This window comes from Hyla sarda, chromosome 2 (genome assembly GCF_029499605.1).
Source record: "Hyla sarda isolate aHylSar1 chromosome 2, aHylSar1.hap1, whole genome shotgun sequence".
Taxonomy (NCBI): Eukaryota; Metazoa; Chordata; class Amphibia; order Anura; family Hylidae; genus Hyla; species Hyla sarda.
Genome location: NC_079190.1, coordinates 475,583,472 through 475,607,966, shown reverse-complemented (window position 1 = coordinate 475,607,966; position 24,495 = coordinate 475,583,472).

Genomic DNA, 24,495 nt, shown 5'->3' with positions numbered 1-24,495 from the left:
CAACATGCCCCCCAAAAACATTTCAGCAATATTCACCCTCTAAAATCCCACAGTTGCTCTTTCCCTTTTGAGCCATGTTGTGGGCCCACAGAGCACTTTGCGTCAATATATGAGGTATTTCCATACTCAAGAGAAGTTGGGCTACAAATTTTGTGGGACTTTTTCTCCTAAGAACCCTTACAAAAATGTAAAAAAAAATTGGGCCACATGAACATGTTAGTATAAAAAATGGAAATCTTAATTTTTCTCCTCCACTTTGCTGCTGTTCCTGTGAAACACCTAAAGGGTTAACAAACTTTCTTAATGGCATTTGAATACTTTGAGGGGTGCAGTTTCTACAATTGGGTCATTTGTGGTATATTTCTCACAGAAAGGCCCCTCAAATCCACTTCAGACTTAACTGGTCCCTGAAAAATTCTGATTTTTTATTTTTCGTGAAAAGTTTGAAAAAATGCTGCTATACTTTGAAGCCCTCTAATGTCTTAAAAAAAAATAAAAACATGAAAACTTTACGATGCAAACATAAAGTAGACATATTCGGGGACATTTATCATTGTTGCTTTGGTAATCGTGTTCTGTTGGCATTTTTTTCTTGCTTTTGGTTTTGCTTTGTGTGACACATTATTAAACTACCACAGGGGGTTGATAAATTTGGCTTACATAAGCAAAAACCAATAAATCACTTTTGAATACCATTTTTTTTTTGCACACATAAGCAAAAACTAATAAATGACTACAGAACACAATTTTGCAGCTTTGACATTTTTTATCTATATATATATATTATATATATATATTATATATATATATGTATATATATATATATCTCTCTCTCTCGTATGTACTCGAGTATAAGCTGACCCGAATATAAGCCGAGGCCCCTAATTTCACCCCAAAATCCCAGGAAATACATCATCACCCTGTCATCATCCCCCCTTCATCATCACCGCCTGTCATCATCCCCCCTTCATCATCACCGCCTGTCATCATCCCCCCTTCATCATCACCCTGTCATCATCCCCCCTTCATCATCACCGCCTGTCATCATCCCCCCTTCATCATCACCGCCTGTCATCATCCCCCCTTTATCATCACCGCCTGTCATCATTCCCCCTTCATCATCACCGCCTGTCATCATCCCCCCCTTCATCATCACCGCCTGTCATCACCCCCCTTCATCATTCCCTTGTCATCATCCCACACCCCCTCTTCATCATCCCCTTGTCATCATCCCACACACCCCCCTTCATCATCCCCTTGTCATCATCCCCACCCCCTTCATCATCCCCTTGTCATCATCCCCTTTTCATAATCCCCACCCCCCTTCATAATCCCCTTGTCATAATCCCACCCCCCCCTTCATCATCCCCTTGTCCTCATCCCCTTGTCGTCATCCCCACTCCCTTCATCATCCCCTTGTCATAATCCCACACCCCCAAAACATCATCCCCTTGTCATCATCCCCACTCCCTTCATCATCCCCTTGTCATAATCCCACCCCCCCTTCATCATCCCCTTGTTATCATCCCACACACCCCCCTTCATCATCCATTTGTCATCATCCCCTTGTCATCAGCCCCCCCCCCACCTTCATCATCACCGCTTGTCAATGTCTGATACAGTGGTCTTATGCGGACCACCAGAGGTTTCAAAACTACAACTCCCCGCAAGCCCGGGCAGCCATCGGCTGTCCGGGCTTGCTGGGAGTTGTAGTTTTGAAACCTCAGGAGGTCCGCAGGTTGAAGACCACTGCGGCCTTCAATATCATCTAGCCCCCCCTCTCACCCCCTTTAGTTCTGTACTCACATCCGCTCGGCGGGACGGTGCTCCGCTGGTCCGGTGCTGCAGAACTGTCCGGTGGGGAGGTCGTCCGGTGGGATAGTGGTTCCGGGCTGCCATCTTCACCGGGGGGGGGGGGGGGGCCTCTTCTCCGCGCTTCGGGCCCGAAATAGAGGCGTTGCCTTGATGACGACGCAGACGGACGTTGGTAATGAACGCCCCCCTGCGTTGTCGTCAAGGCAATGTGACTATTCCGGGCCCGAAGCGCAGAGAAGAGGCCCCCACGGTGAAGATGTCAGCCCGGAACCACTATCCCACCGGACGACCTCCCACTGCACAGTCCTGCAGCACCGGACCAGCGGAGCACCGTCCCGCCGAGCGGAGGTGAGTACAGAACTAAAGGGGGTGAGAGGGGGGGGCTGGATGATGTCGAAGGCCGCAGTGGTCTTCAACCTGCGGACCTTCAGAGGTTTCAAAACTACAACTCCCAGCAAGCCCGGACAGCCGATCCCCTTGTAATCATCCCCTTGTCATCATCCCCACCCCCTTCATCATCCCCTTGTCATCATCCCCTTTTCATAATCCCCACCCCCTTCATCATCCCCTTGTCATAATCCCACACACCCCCTTCATCATCCCCTTGTCCTCATCCCCTTGTCGTCATCCCCACTCCCTTCATCATCCCCTTGTCATAATCCCACACCCCCCTTCATCATCCCCTTGTCATCATCCCCACCCCCTTCATCATCCCCGTGTCATAATCCCACACCCCCTTCATCATCCCCTTGTCATCATCCCCTTGTCATCATCCCCACTCCCTTCATCATCCCCTTTTCATAATCCCACACCCCCCTTCATCATCCCCTTGTCATCATCCCACACCCCCCCCTTTATCATCCCCTTGTCATCATCCCCTTGTCATCAGCCCCCCCCCCACCTTCATCATCACCGCTTGTCAATGTCTGATACAGTGGTCTTCTGCGGACCTCCAGAGGTTTCAAAACTACAACTCCCAGCAAGCCCGGGCAGCCATCGGCTGTCCGGGCTTGCTGGGAGTTGTAGTTTTGAAACCTCTGGAGGTCCGCAGGTTGAAGACCACTGCGGCCTTCAATATCATCTAGCCCCCCCTCTCACCCCCTTTAGTTCTGTACTCACATCCGCTCGGCGGGACGGTGCTCCGCTGGTCCGGTGCTGCAGTACTGTCCGGTGGGGAGGTCGTCCGGTGGGATAGTGGTTCCGGGCTGCCATCTTCACCGGGGGGGCCTCTTCTCCGCGCTTCGGGCCCGAAATAGAGGCGTTGCCTTGCCTTGCCTTGAGATGGCAGCCCGGAACCACTATCCCACCGGACGACCTCCCACCGCACAGTCCTTCAGCACCGGACCAGCGGAGCACCGTCCCGCCGAGCGGAGGTGAGTACAGAACTAAAGGGGGTGAGGGGGGGGCTGGATGATGTTAAAGGCCGCAGTGGTCTTTAACCTGCGGACCTTCAGAGGTTTCAAAACTACAACTCCCAGCACGCCCGGACAGCCGATGGCTGCCCTGGCTTACTGGGAGTTGTAGTTTTGAAACATCTGGAGGTCCGCAGGCTGAAGACCACTGAGGGCGGAGAGGTCACTCGAATATAAGCCGAGGGGGGTGTTTTCAGCACGAAAAATCGTGCTGAAAAACTCGGCTTATACTCAAGTATATACGGTATGTATGTTTTTTTTTTACCCTTTTTACCACTTTTTTTTTTCCTCTAAATGTACTAACTCATTTTTTGTCTTCTCATTTCAGATCCGTGTATCTTGTGGATTACTTTAGATTCAGGGGAGTGCAGTGATTAGCATTTTTTTGGTTTAATGTTAATAAAATGGTTAATGAGGACTTTTGGGGGAGTGTTTTTTTGGAATACATTTTTTTTAAATGTGATGTTTTTTTTTAAAATATACTTGGCAGGCTTAGTAGTGGAAGCAGTATTATAGACAGAGTCCATTATTAAGCTGAGGCTTAGCATTAGCCCCCAAAACAGCTAGCGCTAACCCCCAATTATTTCCCCGGTACCCACCACCACAGGGGTGCTGGGAGGAGGCGGTACCACCAGGCCCAGAGCCTCAAATATGGCGCTCCTGGGCCTAGGCGGTAACAGGCTGGTGTTATTTAGGCTTGGGAGGGCCAATAACAATGGTCCTTGCCCACCCTGGTAACATCAGGCTGTTGCTGCTTGGTTGGTATTTGGATAAAAATAGGGGGAACCTTATCTTTGTTTTGCATGAATAATTATTAAAATAAAAAAAACGCATAGGGTTCCCCCTATTTTTATTTTCAGCCAAATACCAACCAAGCAGACACAGCCTGATGATACCAGGGTGGGCGAGGACCATTGTTACTGGCCCTCCCCAGCCTAATTAATGCCAGCCCGTTACCGCCTAGGCCCAGGAGCGCCATATTTGATGCTCCGGGCCTATTGGCACCGGCTCTTCCCGGTACCCCTGTGGCGGTGGGTACTGGGGTAATAATTGGAGGTTAGCGCTAGCTGTGTTGGGGGCTAACACTAAGCATAGGCTTAGTAATGGATTCCGTCTATTAGACAGCTTCCACTACTAAGCCTTTCAAGTAATTTAAAAAAAAACACGTTTCAAAAAAATGTATTCCAAAAAAACACTCTCATTAACATTAAACAGGTTTAACCCCTTCAGGACCAAGCCCATTTTGGCCTTAAGGACCAGAGCGTTTTTTGCACATCTGACCACTGTCACTTTAAACATTAATAACTCTGGAATGCTTTTAGTTATCATTCTGATTCCGAGATTGTTTTTCGTGACATATTCTACTTTAACATGGTGGTAAATTTTTGTGGTAACTTGCATCCTTTCCTTGTGAAAAATCCTAAAATTTGATGAAAAATTTGAAAATTTTGCATTTTTCTAACTTTGAAGCTCTCTGCTTGCAAGGAAAATGTATATTACAAATAAAAAAAAATTTTTATTCACATATACAATATGTCTACTTTAAGTCTGCATCATAAAAGTGACGAGTTTTTACATTTGGAAGACACCAGAGGGCTTCAAAGTTCAGCAGCAATTTTCCAATTTTTCACAAAATTTTCAAACTCACTATTTTTCAGGGACCAGTTCAGGTTTGAAGTGGATTTGAAGGGTCTTCATATTAGAAATACCCCACAAAAGACCCATTATAAAAACTGCACCCCCCAAAGTATTCAAAATGACATTCAGTCATCATTTTAACCCTTTAGGTGTTTCACAGGAATAGAAGCAAAGTGAAGGAGAAAATTCACAATCTTCATTTTTTACACTCGCATGTTCTTGTAGACCCAATTTTTGAATTTTTACAAGGGGTAAAAGGAGAAAATGTATACTTATATTTGTAGCCCGATTTCTCTCGAGTAAGCACATACCTCATATGTCTATGTAAAGTGTTCGGCGGGCGCAGTAGAGGGCTCAGAAGGGAAAGAGCGATAAGGGAATTTTGGAGGGTAAGTTTTTCTGAAATGGTTTTTGGGGGGCATGTTGCATTTAGGAAGCCCCTATGGTGCCAGAACAGCAAAAAACCCTCACATGGCATACCATTTTGGAAACTAGACCCCTTGAGGAACATAACAAGGAATAAGGTGAGCCTTAATACCCCACAGGTGTTTCACGACTTTTGCATATGTAAATTTTTTTTTAGATTTTTCACTAAAATGTGTTTCCCCCCAAATTTCACATTTTTCCAAGGGTTAATAGCAGGAAATACCCCCCAATATTTGTAACCCCTTCTCTTCTGAGTATGGAGGTACCCCATAAGTTGACTTGAAGTGCACTATGGGCGAACTACAATGCTCAGAAGAGAAGGAGTCATATTTGGCTTTTTGAGAGCAAATTTTGCTCGGGGGGCATGTCGCATTTAGGAAGCCCCTATGGTGCCAGAACAGCAAAAAAAAAAAAAAAAACACATGGCATACCATTTTGGAAACTAGACCCCTTGAGGATTGTAATAAGGAATAAAGTGAGCCTTATTACCCCACAGGTGTTTCACGACTTTTGCATATGTAAAAAAAATATATATAATTTTTCCACTAAAATGTGTGTTTCCCCCCAAATTTCACATTTTTGCAAGGGTTAATAGCAGGAAATACTCCCCAATATTTGTAACCCCTTCTCTTCTGATTATGGAGGTACACCATAAGTTGAACTGAAGTGCACTATGGGCGAACTACAATGCTCAGAAGAGAAGGAGCCATATTTGGCTTTTTGAGAGCAAATTTTGCTCGGGGGGCATATCGCATTTAGGAAGCCCCTCTGGTGCCAGAACAGCAAAAAAAAACCACATGGCATACCATTTTGGAAACGAGACCCCTTGAGGAACGTAACAAGGGGTACAGTGAGCATTTGCCCCCCACTGGTGTGTGACAGATCTTTGTAACAGTGGGCTGTACAAGTTTTCATTTTCACGGACCACTGTTCCCCACAAAAGACCCATTATAAAAACTGCACCCCCCAAAGTATTCAAAATGACATTCAGTCATCATTTTAACCCTTTAGGTGTTTCACAGGAATAGAAGCAAAGTGAAGGAGAAAATTCACAATCTTCATTTTTTACAATCGCATGTTCTTGTAGACCCAATTTTTGAATTTTTACAAGGGGTAAAAGGAGAAAATGTATACTTATATTTGTAGCCCGATTTCTCTCGAGTAAGCACATACCTCATATGTCTATGTAAAGTGTTCGGCGGGCGCAGTAGAGGGCTCAGAAGGGAAAGAGCGATAAGGGAATTTTGGAGGGTAAGTTTTTCTGAAATGGTTTTTGGGGGGCATGTTGCATTTAGGAAGCCCCTATGGTGCCAGAACAGCAAAAAACCCTCACATGGCATACCATTTTGGAAACTAGACCCCTTGAGGAACATAACAAGGAATAAGGTGAGCCTTAATACCCCACAGGTGTTTCACGACTTTTGCATATGTAAATTTTTTTTTAGATTTTTCACTAAAATGTGTGTTTCCCCCCAAATTTCACATTTTTCCAAGGGTTAATAGCAGGAAATACCCCCCAATATTTGTAACCCCTTCTCTTCTGAGTATGGAGGTACCCCATAAGTTGACCTGAAGTGCACTATGGGCGAACTACAATGCTCAGAAGAGAAGGAGTCATATTTGGCTTTTTGAGAGCAAATTTTGCTCGGGGGGCATGTCGCATTTAGGAAGCCCCTATGGTGCCAGAACAGCAAAAAAAAAAAAAAAACACATGGCATACCATTTTGGAAACTAGACCCCTTGAGGATTGTAATAAGGAATAAAGTGAGCCTTATTACCCCACAGGTGTTTCACGACTTTTGCATATGTAAAAAAAATATATATAATTTTTCCACTAAAATGTGTGTTTCCCCCCAAATTTCACATTTTTGCAAGGGTTAATAGCAGGAAATACTCCCCAATATTTGTAACCCCTTCTCTTCTGATTATGGAGGTACACCATAAGTTGAACTGAAGTGCACTATGGGCGAACTACAATGCTCAGAAGAGAAGGAGCCATATTTGGCTTTTTGAGAGCAAATTTTGCTCGGGGGGCATATCGCATTTAGGAAGCCCCTCTGGTGCCAGAACAGCAAAAAAAAAACACATGGCATACCATTTTGGAAAAGAGACCCCTTGAGGAACGTAACAAGGGGTACAGTGAGCATTTGCCCCCCACTGGTGTCTGACAGATCTTTGTAACAGTGGGCTGTACAAGTTTTCATTTTCACGGACCACTGTTCCAAAGATCCGTCAGACACCTGTGGGGGGGGGTAAATTCTCACTGCACCCCTCATTACATTTCGTGAGGGGTGTCGTTTCCGAAATGGGATCACATGTGGGGTTTTGTTTTTTTTGCGTTTGTCAAAACCGCTGTAACAATCAGCCACCCCTGTGCAAATCACCTCAAATGTACATGGTGCGCTCTCTCTTCTGGGCCTTGTTGTGCGCCCCCAGAGCACTTTGCGCTCACATATGGGGTATCTCTGTAGTCAGGAGAAATTGCGTTACAAATTTTGGGGGGCTTTTTTCCCTTTTACCTCTTCTGAAAATGTATAGGGCAACATCAGCATGTTAGTGTAAAAAATCAAAAATTTTTACACTAACATTCTGGTGTAGACCCCAACATTTCCTTTTCATGAAGGGTTAAAGAAGAAAAAGCCCCCCAAACCTTGTAACGCAATTTCTCCCGAGTACGGCGATACCCCATATGTCGCCCTAAACTGTTGCCTTGAAATACGACAGGGCTCCAAAGTGAGAGCGACGTGCGCATTTGAGGCCTAAATTAGGGATTTGCATAGGGGTGGACATAGGGGTATTCTACGCCAGTGATTCCCAAAAAGGGTGCCTCCAGCTGTTGCAAAACTCCCAGCATGCGTGGACAGTCAACGGCTGTCCGGCAATACTGGGAGTTGTTGTTTTTCAACAGCTGGAGGCTCTGCTTTTGAAACAGTGGCGTACCAGACGTTCTTATTGGGGGAGGGGGGCTGTGTAGGGGTATGTGTATATGTAGTGTTTTTAACTTTTAATTTTATTTTGTGTTAGTGTAGTGTAGTGTAGTGTTTTTAGGGTACAGTCACATGCGCGGGGGATTACAGCGAGTTTCCCGGCGCAAAATTTGCTGCATCTCAAGATGCGAGAAACCCACTGTAAAGGCCTCGCCCATGTGAATGTACCCTGTACATTCACAGGGGGGGGGGGGGGGGGGGGGTGCACCAGCTGTTGCAAAACCACAACTCCCAGCATGCATGGTCTGTTAGTGCATGCTGGGAGTTATAGTTTTGCAATAGCTGGAGGCACACAGGTTAGGAAACACTGAGTTAGAAACAGACAATGTTTCCCAACCAGTGTGTCTCCAGTTGTTGCAAAACTACAACTCCCAGCATGCCCAGACAGCTGAAGGGCATGCTGGGAGTTGTAGTTCGGCAACATCTGAAGGGCTAGATGTTGCTGAACTAAAACTCCCAGCATGCCTGGACAGTCAGTGCATACTGGGAGTTGTAGTTTTGCAACAGCTGGAAGAGCACAGATTGGAGACCATTATACAATGGTCTCCAAACTGGGGCCCTCCAGATGTTGCAAAACTACAACTCCCAGCATGCCCAGACAGCCAAAGGCTGTCTAGGCATGCTGGGAGTTGTAGTTTTCAGACTCCTAGAAGCAGCAGTGAAGATCTTCACTGCTGCTTCTGAGGACCATATACTTACCTGCCGGTCCCGTCGCTGCTTGTCCACGTGGCCGGTCCTGCCGCTGCTCCTCGGTCCCGCCAGGTAAGGCCGCCGGTCCCCTGATGTTCCCCCCCTATGCCGCAGGTCCCCGCGAGCCCCCGCAGCCATCGTCCCCCGTTCTGCCCGACTTCCATGGGCGGGCAGTGCGGGGGATCTGAACTTTCACCCCAGATCACTGTGATTGGTCCACAGGGACCAATCACAGTGATCGCTGACCAGGACCATCAATGGATGGTCCTGGGGGTGAAGCAGAAGTTGTCCCCTGCTGGAAACAGCGGGACTTCTGCCAGTTAACTCGTGCGATGCTGCGCATCGCCGGGTTAACTGAATGTCATTTATAAACGCCGGGATGCGCGAACGCACTGCACAACCCGGCGTTTATATATGACATTCTGCGGGAAGGGGTTAAAAAAGACGCTGGTCATTGAAGCAGTCCACCAAATCCGAAGTAGTCCACAGGATACATGGATCTGAAATGAGGAGAAAAAAAGAAAAATAGGTTAATACATTTATTGTCACCCGTCCGCGCCTGACTACAACTCCCAGCATGCCCTTACAGTAAGAGCATGCTGGGAGTTGTAGGGGGGGTGACAATCTCCCGCACCACATGACTACAACTCACAGCATGCCCTTACAGTAAGGATATGCTGGGAGTTGTAGTCATGTGATGCGGGAGATTGTTACCCCCACGCACACACTACAACTCCCAACATATCGTTATTGTAAGGACATGCTGGGAGTTGTATTTGTGCCGCAGAGGGCAGGTGACAGGCTTGTCACCTGCCCCCCTACAACTCCCAGCATGCCCTTACAGTAAGGATATGCTGGGAGTTGTAGTGTGTGTGTGTGTGGAGGGGGGGGTGCGGGGGTAACCATCTCCCGCACCACATGACTACAACTCCCAGCATATCCTTACTGTAAGGGCATGCTGGGAGTTTTAGGGGGGCAGGTGAAAAGCCTGTCACCTGCCACACAACTACAACTCCCTGTCACGATGCCGGCTGGCAGGAAGTGGATCCTCTGTGCCAGAGAGGGATGGCGAGGACCGCGCTAGTGGACCGGTTCTAAGCCACTACAGGTTTTCACCAGAGCCCGCCGCAAAGCGGGATGGTCTTGCTGCGGCGGTAGTGACCAGGTCGTATCCACTAGCAACGGCTCACCTCTCTGACTGCTGAAGATAGGCGAGGTACAAGGGAGTAGGCAGAAGCAAAGTCGGACGTAGCAGAAGGTCGGGGGCAGGCGGCAAGGTTCGTAGTCAGGGGAGATAGCAGAAGTTCTGGTACACAGGCTTTAAACACACAAAACGCTTTCACTAGGCACAAGGGCAACAAGATCCGGCAAGGAAGTGCATGGGAGGAGGTTAGATATAGTCAGGGACCAGGTGGAAGCCAATTAAGCTAATTGGGCCAGGCACCAATCATTGGTGCACTGGCCCTTTAAGTCTCAGGGAGCTGGCGCGCGCGCCCTAGAGAGCGGAGCCGCGCGCGCCAGCACATGACAGCAGGGGACGGGAACGGGTAAGTGACCTGGGATGCGATTCGCGAGCGGGCGCGTCCCGCTGTGCGAATCGCATCCCCAACGGCCATGACAGAGCAGCGCTCCCGGTCAGCGGGACTGACCGGGGAGCTGCAGGGAGAAAGACGCCGTGAGCGCTCCGGGGAGGAGCGGGGGCCCGGAGCGCTAGGCGTAACAGTACCCCCCCCCTTAGGTCTCCCCTTCTCTTTGTCCGGTAACTGCCTCCCCTGGGATGAGGACACCGGGAAAGGATGGAGGGATTCCTCAACGGCAGGCAGAACAGCAGGAGTAGGAATGGGGAGAGAGGGCAGAGGGCGAGACCTGGCACGGGGCAGTGTGACACCAGGACGAGGGCCATGAGGGGACACAGAGGCTTGCCTGATGGGACTGGGAGGGGGGGAGAGGCATTTCCTGTGGCAGGCAGAGTCCTTAATGACCTTAGGGGGACCGGATACAGGAGGAACCACAGGGTCACGGCAGGGAGTACTGGGAACCGGTTGAAGGCAGTCCTTGGAACAAGAGGGACCCCAACTCTTGATCTCCCCAGTGGACCAATCCAGGGTTGGGGAATGGTGTTGAAGCCAGGGTAGTCCAAGGAGAACTTCAGAAGTGCAATTAGGAAGGACAAAAAATACAATTTCCTCGTGATGAGGTCCGATGCACATTAGGAGGGGCTCCGTGCGGTAACGCACGGTGCAATCCAACCTGGCTCCGTTGACCGCGGAAATGTGGAGTGGCTTGACAAGACGGGTCACCGGAATGCGGAATTTATTCACTAAGGACTCCCGAATAAAATTCCCAGAAGCTCCAGAGTCCAGGCAGGCCACGGCTGAGAGGGGAGAGCTGGCTGAAGTAGAAATCCGAACAGGCACCGTGAGACGTGGAGAAGCCGACTTAGCATCAAGAGACGCCACACCCACGAGAGCTGGGTGCGAGCGTGCGTTTCCCAGACGTGGAGGACGGATTGGGCAATCCACCAAAAAATGTTCAGTACTGGCACAGTACAGACAAAGATTCTCTTCCTTACGGCGATTCCTCTCTTCCAGGGTCAGGCGAGACCGATCCACTTGCATGGCCTCCTCGGCGGGAGGCCTAGGCGCAGATTGCAGTGGAGACTGTGGGAGAGGTGTCCAGAGATCTAAGTCTCTTTCCTGGCGGAGCTCTTGATGCCTCTCAGAAAAACGCATGTCAATGCGAGTGGCTAGATGAATGAGTTCATGCAGGTTAGCAGGAGTCTCTCGTGCGGCCAGAACATCTTTAATGTTGCTGGATAGGCCTTTTTTAAAGGTCGCGCAGAGAGCCTCATTATTCCAGGATAGTTCAGAAGCAAGAGTACGGAATTGTATGGCGTACTCGCCAACGGAGGAATTACCCTGGACCAGGTTCAGCAGGGCAGTCTCAGCAGAAGAGGCTCGGGCAGGTTCCTCAAAGACACTTCGAATTTCCGAGAAGAAGGAGTGTACAGAGGCAGTGACGGGGTCATTGCGGTCCCAGAGCGGTGTGGCCCATGACAGGGCTTTTCCAGACAGAAGGCTGACTACGAAAGCCACCTTAGACCTTTCAGTAGGAAACTGGTCCGACATCATCTCCAAGTGCAGGGAACAATGCGAAAGAAAGCCACGGCAAAACTTAGAGTCCCCATTAAATTTGTCCGGCAAGGACAGGCGGAGGCTAGGAGTGGCCACTCGCTGCGGAAGGGGTGCAGGAGCTGGCGGAGGAGATGGTTGTTGCTGCTGTAGCTGTGACTGTACTTGCTGTAGTTGTGACTGGAGTTGCTGTGTCATGGTGGTCAAGTACGACAGCTGGTGATCTTGTTGGGCGATCTGACGAGCTTGCTGGGCGACCAGCGTAGGGAGGTCAGCGACAACTGGCAGAGGAACTTCAGCGGGATCCATGGCCGGATCTACTGTCACGATGCCGGCTGGCAGGAAGTGGATCCTCTGTGCCAGAGAGGGATGGCGAGGACCGCGCTAGTGGACCGGTTCTAAGCCACTACAGGTTTTCACCAGAGCCCGCCGCAAAGCGGGATGGTCTTGCTGCGGCGGTAGTGACCAGGTCGTATCCACTAGCAACGGCTCACCTCTCTGACTGCTGAAGATAGGCGAGGTACAAGGGAGTAGGCAGAAGCAAAGTCGGACGTAGCAGAAGGTCGGGGGCAGGCGGCAAGGTTCGTAGTCAGGGGAGATAGCAGAAGTTCTGGTACACAGGCTTTAAACACACAAAACGCTTTCACTAGGCACAAGGGCAACAAGATCCGGCAAGGAAGTGCATGGGAGGAGGTTAGATATAGTCAGGGACCAGGTGGAAGCCAATTAAGCTAATTGGGCCAGGCACCAATCATTGGTGCACTGGCCCTTTAAGGCTCAGGGAGCTGGCGCGCGCGCGCCCTAGAGAGCGGAGCCGCGCGCGCCAGCACATGACAGCAGGGGACGGGAACGGGTAAGTGACCTGGGATGCGATTCGCGAGCGGGCGCGTCCCGCTGTGCGAATCGCATCCCCAACGGCCATGACAGAGCAGCGCTCCCGGTCAGCGGGACTGACCGGGGAGCTGCAGGGAGAAAGACGCCGTGAGCGCTCCGGGGAGGAGCGGGGGCCCGGAGCGCTAGGCGTAACACTCCCAGCATGTCCTTACAGTAAGGGCATGCTGGGAGTTGTAGTCATGTGGTGTGGGAGATTGTCACCCCCCCCCCCCTACAACTCCCAGCATGCTCTTACTGTAAGGGTATGCTGGGAGTTGTAGTTTTGCGGCAGGGGGGCAGGTGACAAGCTTGTCAACCCCCCCACGCACACAACTCTCCCAGCATGCCCTTCCTGTAAGGACATGCTGGGAGTTGTAGTCGTGCCAGCCAGAGAAGCGGGTGGTAATGCGCTCCGCTCCTTGGCTGCAGTGATCAGAGAATCACTGTAATTTCATATTTCCTGTCATCACGTGACAAGGGACCCAGCGGGAAATTTGAAATTACACCAAACTCTGCGGCGCTGTAGTAAGGAGCCCGGGCTGACATAACACTGCAGCCGCCCGGGACTCCCTCAGCCAGGCAGGGAGATGTGCAGAAGCCGTCCCTGCCATCTCTCGGTGTGTACCGCAGTGCTGAGGGATGACAGGGACGGCACCTACACATCTCCCTGACGGCTGTGGGAGTCCCGTGGGGGGCAGCTGAGTTATGTCAGCCCGGGCTCCTTACCAGGCGCTGCGGAAATAAAAGTTGACGGAGCCCGGGCGGCTGAAGTGAGGTTAGCCCAGGCACCTTACCACGGTGCCGCAGGATATCTTAGGAGCCCGGGAGGGTGCAGACTGATGCCAGCCCGGGCTCCTTTTAACATCTAGCGGAGCCGCGGAGCTTTTAGTCCCTAATGTAATATCAAATTTCCCGTGATTGGCTGCTCGGTCCTGGCCAATTACGGGACCCAGCGGGAAATATGAAATTACATTAAGGGAAATAGAAACTCCACTGCGCCGAGGTTTGTTAAAAGGAGCCCAGGCTGGAATCAGTCTTCAGCCGCCCGGGTTCCTCCGATTCTATCCCCGCTACCCTAATACAATGATGGGGATGGGGACACTGCTTTATATAACCCCCACCCCCCTTGTCTTCCACCCGCCCGCGCCGCACATTGTCCGCCCGCTACAATACTACAACTCCCAGCATGCCCTCACTGTATGGACATGCTGGGAGTTGTAGTCTTGCAACAGGTAGCAGACAGATGGGAGATGTGCAGCGCAGGCGGGTGGGAAACAAGGGGGGGATGTCATTATGTTAGGGTAGCGGGGTTAGAATCAGACAGAGCTGGGCGGCTGCAGAGTGATGCCAGCCCGGGCTCCTTTGTACAGTTGCAATATATTTCCCGCTGGAGCTGTGATCACGGCTGCCAGCGGGAAATATAAAATTTGCTCTCAAAAGCCGTTTTGTGTGCCAGCTCCGAGCTGGCTTATATTTATGCAGTTTTTGAGGGCTTGCGACTTTTTATGCGACTTTCGCACTTGATAAATCACTGACCATTGCAAAGTAAAAAATAAAATTTACTTTCGTACGCTTTTATGTAGCTTTTTGCTTACAGCCAAAAGTCGCACAAAAAATTGCTTAAGTGCTAATGCGACTTTTTCTGCGACTTTTGTAAGCAAAAAAAGAGCTCTAAATCCCTTGATAAATGTCCCCCATTGTATTTGTGAATCAATATATAATTTGGAATGTCCATTTTCCTTACAGGCAGAAAAATGCAAAATTTTCTATATTTTGGGATTTTTCAACAAGAAAAGATTCAAGTAACGTCAAAAATTACCACTATGTTAAAGTAGAATATGTCACGAAAAAACAATCTCAGAATCAGAATGAAAAGTAAAAGCATCTCAGAGTTATTCATATATAAAGTGACAGTGGTCAGATTTGCAAAAATTTTATTTTATTTAAAAAAAAAAATTTTTTTTGTAAAATGGGAAAAGAGGGGGAATTCATTTTTTTAAACATATTTGGTAGAATAGTCTGAATGACTAAAATATAACGTTAATGACTCCATACGGTGAACGACATAAAACATAAAAATAACAAAGTCCAATGCTGAATTGTGATCACATCCCGGAAAAAAAAAAAAAAGGAATAAAAATTCATCAAAAATCACATATACACAAATGTCGTACCGATGAAAACAACAAATCACAGATTAAGTGCCCATACAAGCATAACCATATGAATAAAACATGTCCAGGGATTAACCCCTTGGGTACGGAGGGTTTTCCCGTTCTTGCACTTTAGTTTTTTCCTCCTTACCTTTTAACCCCTTCCCGCAGAATGTCATATATAAAAATAACTGGCAGAAGTCCCGCTGTTTCCAGCAGGGGACAACTTCTGCTTCACCCCCAGGACCATCCATTGATGGTCCTGGTCAGCGATCACTGTGATTGTTCCCTGTGGACCAATCACAGTGATCTGGGGTGAAAGTTCAGATCCCCGCACTGCCCGCCCCTGGAAGTCGGGCAGAACGGGGGACGAAGGCTGCAGGGGCTCGCGGGGACCTGCGGCATTCGGGGGGAACACGTGGGGACCGGCGGACTTACCTGATCCAGCGGCGGGACCGAGGAGCAGCGCGGGACCGGCCACGTGGACGAGCAGCGACAGGTAAGTATGTGGTCCTCAGAGGCAGCAGTGAAGATCTTCACTGCTGCTTCTAAGAGTCTGAAAACTACAACTCCCAGCATGCCTAGACAGCCTTTGGCTGTCTGGACATGCTGGGAGTTGTAGTTTTGCAACAACTGGAGACACACTGGTTGGGAGACATTGTCTGTTTCTAACTCAGTGTTTCCTAACCTGTGTGCCTCCAGCTGTTGCAAAACTATAACTCCAAGCATGCACTAACAGACCATGCATGCTGGGAGTTGTGGTTTTGCAACAGCTGGTGCACCCCCCCCCCCTGTGAATGTACAGGGTACATTCACATGGGCGAGGCTTTTACAGTGGGTTTCTCGCATCTTGAGATGCAGCAAATTTTGCGCTGGGAAACTCGCTGTAATCCCCCGCCCATGTGACTGTACCCTAAAAACACTACACTACACTAACACAAAATAAAATAAAATAAAAAGTTAAAAACACTACATATACACATACCCCTACACAGCCCCCCTCCCCCAATAAGAACGTCCGGTACACCACTGTTTCCAAAGCAGAGCCTCCAGCTGTTGAAAAACAACAACTCCCAGTATTGCCGGACAACCGTTGACTGTCCACGCATGCTGGGAGTTTTGCAACAGCTGGAGGCACCCTGTTTGGGAATCACTGGCGTAGAATACCCCTATGTCCACCCCTATGCAAATCCCTAATTTAGGCCTCAAATGCGCACGGCGCTCTCACTTTGGAGCCCTGTCGTATTTCAAGGTAACAGTTTAGGGCGACATATGGGGTATCGCCGTACTCGGGAGAAATTGCGTTACAAGGTTTGGGGGGCTTTTTCTTCTTTAACCCTTCATGAAAAGGAAATGTTGGGGTCTACACCAGAATGTTAGTGTAAAACAAATTACATTTTTTACACTAACATGCTGATGTTGCCCTATACTTTACATTTTCACAAGAGTTAAAGGGAAAAAAGCCCCCCAAAATTTGTAACGCAATTTCTCCCGACTACAGAGATACCCCATATGTGAGCGCAAAGTGCTCTGGGGGCGCACAACAAGACCCAGAAGGGAGAGTGCGCCATGTACATTTGAGGTGACTTGCACAGGGGTGGCTGATTGTTACAGCGGTTTTGACAAACGCAAAAAAAAAAAAAAACCCACATGTGACCCCATTTCGGAAACGACACCCCTCACGGAATGTAATGAGGGGTGCAGTGAGAATTTACCCCCCACAGGTGTCTGACGGATCTTTGGAACAGTGGTCCGTGAAAATGAAAACTTGTACAGCCCACTGTTCCAAAGATCTGTCAGACACCAGTGGGGGGCAAATGCTCACTGTATCCCTTGTTACATTTCTCAAGGGGTCTCGTTTCCAAAATGGTATGCCATGTGGGGTTATTTTGCTGTTCTGGCACCATAGGGGCTTCCTAAATGCGATATGCCCCCCGAGCAAAATTTGCTCTCAAAAAGCCAAATATGACTCCTTCTCTTCTGAGCATTGTAGTTCGCCCATAGTGCACTTCAGGTCCACTTATGGGGTACCTTCATACTCAGAAGAGAAGGGGTTACAAATATTGGGGAGTATTTCCTGCTATTAACCCTTGCAAAAATGTGAAATTTGGGGGAAACACACATTTTAGTGGAATTTTTTTTTTTTTTTTTTTACATATGCAAAAGTCGTGAAACACCTGTGGGGTAATAAGGCTCACTTTATTCCTTGTTACATTCCTCAAGGGGTCTAGTTTCCAAAATGGTATGCCATGTGTTTTTTTTTTTTGCTGTTCTGGCACCATAGGGGCTTCCTAAATGCGACATGCCCCCCGAGCAAAATTTGCTCTCAAAAAGCCAAATATGACTCCTTCTCTTCTGAGCATTGTAGTTCGCCCATAGTGCACTTCAGGTCAACTTATGGGGTACCTCCATACTCAGAAGAGAAGGGGTTACAAATATTGGGGGGTATTTCCTGCTATTAACCCTTGGAAAAATGTGAAATTTGGGGGGAAACACACATTTTAGTGAAAAAAAATATTTTTTTTTTTACATATGCCAAAGTCGTGAAACACCTGTGGGGTATTAAGGCTCACTTTATTCCTTGTTATGTTCCTCAAGGGGTCTAGTTTCCAAAATGGTATGCCATGTGAGGGTTTTTTGCTGTTCTGGCACCATAGGGGCTTCCTAAATGCAACATGCCCCCCAAAAACCATTTCAGAAAAACGTACTCTCCAAAATCCCCTTGTCGCTCTTTCCCTTCTGAGCCCTCTACTGCGCCCGCCGAACAATTTACATAGACATATGAGGTATGTGCTTACTCGAGAGAAATTGGGCTACAAATATAAGTATACAGTTTCTCCTTTTACCCCTTGTAAAAATTCAAAAATTGGGTCTACAAGAACATGCGAGTGTAAAAAATGAAGATTGTGAATTTTCTCCTTCACTTTGCTTCTATTCCTGTGAAACACCTAAAGGGTTAAAATGATGACTGAATGTCATTTTGAATACTTTGGGGGGTGCAGTTTTTATAATGGGGTCGTTTGTGGGGTATTTCTAATATGAAGACCCTTCAAATCCACTTCGAACCTGAACTGGTCCCTGAAAAATAGTGAGTTTGAAAATTTTGTGAAAAATTGGAAAATTGCTGCTGAACTTTGAAGCCCTCTGGTGTCTTCCAAAAGTAAAAACTCGTCACTTTTATGATGCAAACATAAAGTAGACATATTGTATATGTGAATAAAAATTTTTTTTATTTGTAATATACATTTTCCTTACAAGCAGAGAGCTTCAAAGTTAGAAAAATGCAAAATTTTCTAATTTTACATCAAATTTTAGGATTTTTCACAAGGAAAGGATGCAAGTTACCACAAAAATTTACCACCATGTTAAAGTAGAATATGTCACGAAAAAACAATCTCGGAATCAGAATGATAACTAAAAGCATTCCAGAGTTATTAATGTTTAAAGTGACAGTGGTCAGATGTGCAAAAAACGCTCTGGTCCTTAAGGCCAAAATGGGCTTGGTCCTGAAGGGGTTAAAGATCACAACCCCACAAAATCCATATGATGGCTTATTTTTTGCACGTATACCATTGACTGTGCGGTTTAATTAACTATATATTTTTATAATTCTGACATTTCTGCATGCGTCGATACCATATATGTTTATTTACACAGTTTTTTGATTTTTTTTTTTACGGAAAAAGGGGGGTGATTCAAGCTTTTTTCACTTTTTTTTTTCAATGTTATAGCTCCCATAGGGACCTATAACACTGCACACACTGATCTTTTACATTGATCAATGGTTTCTCATAGGAAACCATTGATCAATGATTCTGCCGCTTGACTGCTCATACCTGGATCTCAGGCACTGAGCAGTCATTTGGCGTTCGGACAGTGATCAAGTTGAACGCTGCATCTAAAGGGTTAATAGCGCGCGAAACCACGATCAGTGCTGCTCGCTATTAGCCTCGGCTCCCGGCTGTTGTTAGGGGCCTGGCCCGACCCGCTATGACGCTGGGCCACGGCGTGGCCCCGCATTATAGAAAGGTGGTGGGCGGAGGGCGTATAGGTATGCCCTCCGTCCCCAACAGGTTAAAGGAGATCTTTAGTGCTTATAACTTATACCCCAACCTAAGGATAGGGGATGAGTTATAAATCGCGGGGGGGTCTGGGCACTGGGGCCCCCCGCGATCTCCTGTATGGGGCCGTGGCAATGAACAGGAAAGGGGGCATTCTGTTCCCGCATGACGCGGCAGCCGGCACGCCCTTCCATGACTCCCATAGAAATACATGGAGGGGCGTGCCCGCTGCCGCGTCAAGCGGGGACGGAACGCCCCCTTTCCTGTACATAACTGTGGCCCCGTACAGAAGATGGCGGGGGGCCCGATCGCTCGTACCCCCCTGTGATCTATAACTTATACCCTATCCTTAGGATGGGGGATAAGTTATAAGCACTACAGATCTTCTTTAAATGTGAGTGCAGGTGCAGTGACCATGCCGGCGTATAAGATGACTTGGCGTATAAGACGACCCCCAACTTTGCCGTGCTGGGAGTTGTAGTTTCACAACAGCTGGAGGCACCCTGGTTTTTAGTATACAGTATTAGTTTTTACTTGCTCTGGCCATCCCCTGCCTGCAGCTACACACAGGAGCCGGCCCGGGCAGATAATCAGAAGTTTTCCTATCCCGGACCTCAATACCCGGCGTATAAGACGACCCCCGGCTTTTCAGAAGAAAATTTGGGGTTAAAAAGTCGTCTTATACGCCGGGATATACGGTATTTATATATTTTTAACCCCTTCAGGACAGGTTTTTTCATTTTTGCACTTAGTTTTTACCTCCTCACCTTCTTAAAATCATAACACTTTCAATTTTCTACATACAGAGTCCTATAAGGGCTGTTTTTTTTGTGCCACCTATTGTACTTTGTAATGACAACAATCATTTCACCACAAAATCTACGGAAAAACTAGGGGGGAAAAAAAAACTCCATTCTGATTTTTTTTTTTTAGGGGGTTCAGATTCTACACAGTGCACTTTTCGGTAAAAATTACACCTTATATTTATTCTGTAGATCCATACAATTAAATTGATACACAGCTTATTAAGGTTTGATTTTGTTTTACTTCTGTTAAAAAAAAATTATTACTTTTACACCAAAATTAGTACGTTTAAAATTGTCCTCTTCTGACCTCTATAACTTTTTTTTAATTTTTCCGTATACAGCAAACAATTAGCCCTCATACAGTTTAAAACATACTTATATTGTTCAAAAAGTTAGATTTTTTTTGAAGCAGTACAAAAAGAGTAAAGCGTTTACCCAAGCATTGACCCGCAGTATAAAAAGAACGTCAGTGAATAAAAACGAAAACCCTCAAAAGTTGCCAAATTGTGGTTTTCTTTTCAATTTCCAGCCGTAAATAATATATATATATTTTTTTATAGTACCGTACATTTTATGTTACCGTACATTACAAAGTACAGTTGGTCGCAAAATAAACAACAACTCATATTGGTCTTTGGGTGGAAAATTAAAAGATTTATGGCTCTTAGAAGGGGAGGAGGAAAAAATGAAAATGTAAAAATGAAAATGTCCTTTGTCCTCAAGACCAAAAAGGGCTGTGACCCTGAAGGGGTTAAAACTGTAATCTTCAAATCCTTTGTAAACCCCCAGTATAACTGTACATAGTGTAAGTAAAGTACAGTACAGCCATTACAATGGATACACATACACGTGATGTCATCTGCTGTGACATCACACATCAAAGAGACTTTCTCCAGGGTAGAATCCAATCCCTAACACTTATTTCCTCGGTTCGGCGGGTGAACACGTTCTCCTACTAGACCTGCGCTTATTTTGCAAATTGAAGAGAATTTTGTCTATTTAGGCAAAAGGATCCTGTAAGGACGGTGACCATGAAGCTAAGAGGTAGGAATAATGAAAACTTCCAAAATTTCTGTTTAAAAATGGATTTAACATGAATGTATTAGTGTAAAGTTAATATAGTAGAGTGCAGTAAAGTTACTGATGTTCTCTTGTACAGTCTATCCTGGGTGGCTTTAAAGGGGGGCTTCCCCAGCGTTCGGCACATTTTGTTCCAAACGCTTGGAGCGGGCGGCGGGGGTTGTGACATTAGGGCCACACCCCCTCAATGTAAGTCTATGGGTAGGTTGTGGTGTGACCTCACGAGGGGCGTGGCCATGAAGTTGCGACCCTGTCGAATGCTGAATGAACGCCGGGTGCTGCACAGAGATCGCTGGGGTACCAGCTGCGGGACCCCTGCAATCAGACATCTTATCCCCTATCCTTTGGGTAGGGGATAAGATGTCTAGAGGCAGAGTACTCCTTTAAGTCTCTTACAGCAATTGAGCAAATGTTTATTCCTGTGAGATAAATGATTTCAGTTTGTGAATCAATGCTTTAAGTATTTTGCCTTCTAAAAGAAAACATGGGAAGCTACTCTGATATTAGTGAAATAATATAATAATAGTAGTAATATAATTATAATAACAATGTTTTAGTCACACATAAGTTTAAAAAAAGCTTCATACAGTGACAATACAGTGATCCATGACATCTAATCTTCTAGCATATAGCCTATAAAATATTGATAGTTTGCCGTATAAATTATAGTTTTAACAAAAAAAGTATATATATGTATATATATATATATATATACATATATATGAACATATGTATTTACATATATATATACATAAATACATGAATGAATATAGGTCTAATATATTGTATCCTGTCGCTATTTTGCAGATATCCCAGTTCTCTCGGTGCCTGTCGTGTGTCTCATACATTACGTGACGAGTTTCCTTTGGCGGTATACTAACCTATATCATTATAAGGTCACTCCACCATATTATGAGATCCATAAAATACCTGGGAAGAAGATTAAGCACCGTGGTCAGCGAGCAGATGTGGCTATTGACATGGCTTTAGGTGACAATTCAGACCCACATGAATCCAGGCACAGCGATCATGTGACAGTCACCATGGCGGATAACCAGATGGATTTACCAACAACCTCTGAAGATGCCTCGGAGCCCAAAGTGTCTTGGCTGCAGCGGACTTGGCAATATGCTAAAAGCAAACTGAAGTGGTCCAATTATGTATCCAATGTGTGGGTTGGAGCATGGGCCATGGCCAACCGCACACTAACCGGCATGATGACCACATTCAAGATGCCATTTTACTTCCTACATACAAAGCTAAGAAGTATTACAGCAAAGGCCATTGACGATCAATGTGAACCAATTTAACAAGACGCTGATTGGGTCACACAAGGTCTGCATATGGTTGGGGGTGGGGGTGGGGAGGAGCCCGAAATGCAGCCACCTCCACGTGGTGGGCTCTGGGTCACTTGATACATTAACAAGTGAGCGAGGAGCTGCATAATTCAAGGCACATTTCCCATATTGGACATACAGCTTGTAATGGAGACAGAAGATATTGTCCACCTAGAAATTTTTTTGTACATAAGTGGGAAACAAGCCCCCCTATTGGATGATTAAGGAATCAGAGATCTGTAGAAGGGGAGAGGTGGATTCCCAGGAATGGAGGATGACAATATATCTCTAGCATAAAATCTCTGGATAAGTGGATATGGTAGAAACAGTATAATTATTATTATTATTACTATTACTTTTATTAACCCCTTAACCCCTTAAGGACCCAGGGCATATGGATACGCCCTGGGTTTTTGATCGTTAAGGACCCAGGGCGTATCCATACGCCCCTGGGAATTCCGATCCCCACCACACGCTGGGCGGGGACAGGACCGGGATCCCAGCCGAAATCATTCAGCAGGCATCCCGTGCAACATGTCGGCGATCGCTGCAAATCGCCGGTGTATTTACACCGGCGATTTGCGCCGATTCCGGGTCATACACATAGGCGTGCGCACGGGGTGTGCCGGGTGTGCCTGGGCACACCCTAATCAAGCCCAGGCTCAGGGGCGTCACTAGGTCATTTTATTCGGGGCCTGGGCCCCGGATGTCAGCTGCTCCGGCTTTTTTTTAAATCTTCCTCCATTTTTTAAATATATTTGTAAAACAGTGGGGCCACTCTGGCACGCAGAAAGGGACCCCACTCAGGGCAGGTCCTCCGGTCCCAAGTTCCTTAGGCCGGGCCGGGGACACTGCTACTTTAGGAGTAGCACACTTCCGTGCGCAGGCACGCCCCCCTGCCCCGGCTGCTCCGAGCAGGACGGAAGCTCGGAGCTTAAACCACTGCAGAAGGCAGCAGCCAGGCGTGACCAGGAGCCGCCCAATGTGATCTACAGCCCGCCCGATGTCATCTGCAGCCCGGAAAGGTAAAAAGGGCGGTGGGGGGGGGGGGGGGGGTGGTTGTTGGGGTCAGGGATCAAAAGATTGTGAAGGAGGGGGTCTGTGGAGGGACAGTCACAGAACAGTGCGAAGAAGTGGTGGCAGAGGGGGCTGGGAAGGAGCAAATGTACAGGAGGAGGGGACAGAGGGGCAGGGGGCAGAGGAGTCTAAAGTAGGGTGCCACCTGGCCGGTATTTATATAACCAATCCACCAACTACCAGAATGTTGCACCATATACTATACCAGTGTTTCCCAACCAGAGTGCCTCCAGCTGTTGCAAAACTACAACTCCCAGCATGCCTGGACAGCTGTTGGCTGTCCGGGCATGCTGGGAGTTATAGTTTTGCAACAGCTGGAGGCACCTCTGGTTGGGAAACACTGATCCATACTATATTCTACTATATAGTCCAACATGCTGCTGAGCCACAGGCTGTATCAAGGCATGCTGGGAGTTGTAGTTAGTAACTAACTGCAACTCCAGAATTTAATCAAAAAGACAAAAGAAAGCAATCAAAAGGTCCCATCGAAACAAAAATGGAACCGTTAAAAATCACAGATCGGGGCGCAAAAAAATGCCCCTCATACAGGACATATAAGGAGAAATAAAAAATAGGGGTCAGAATAGGAGAAAATATCCCCCGCATATGTGTATCCTGTGATGTCACGCATATATAATTAATTGTGTGTATATTTTGTGTGTTTTTATACACTGTTTTTGCCCTTTATATGGAGTTTATCCTGAGAGACTACTTATACTCAAGTGCAATAAGATAAATGTGTCCTAATCCATAGGTGATCGGTGGCAGCCTGTATATTTTGTAGTGTAAGTCGATATTTTATTGGAACATAATAAAAGGTATATTTAATTGTATGGAAGGTCCCTATTCAAATCAGTGTCTATATTATTAATGTACTGGGAAACCCATCATTTTAACCTGAAAAGTGTTAATTCCTACCTGCCAATCTAGCTAACAACCTACCTACCTGGTTTCCTACTTCCCTGGCTATCTAACTACCTGGCTACCTACATAGCAAGCTGGCTACCTG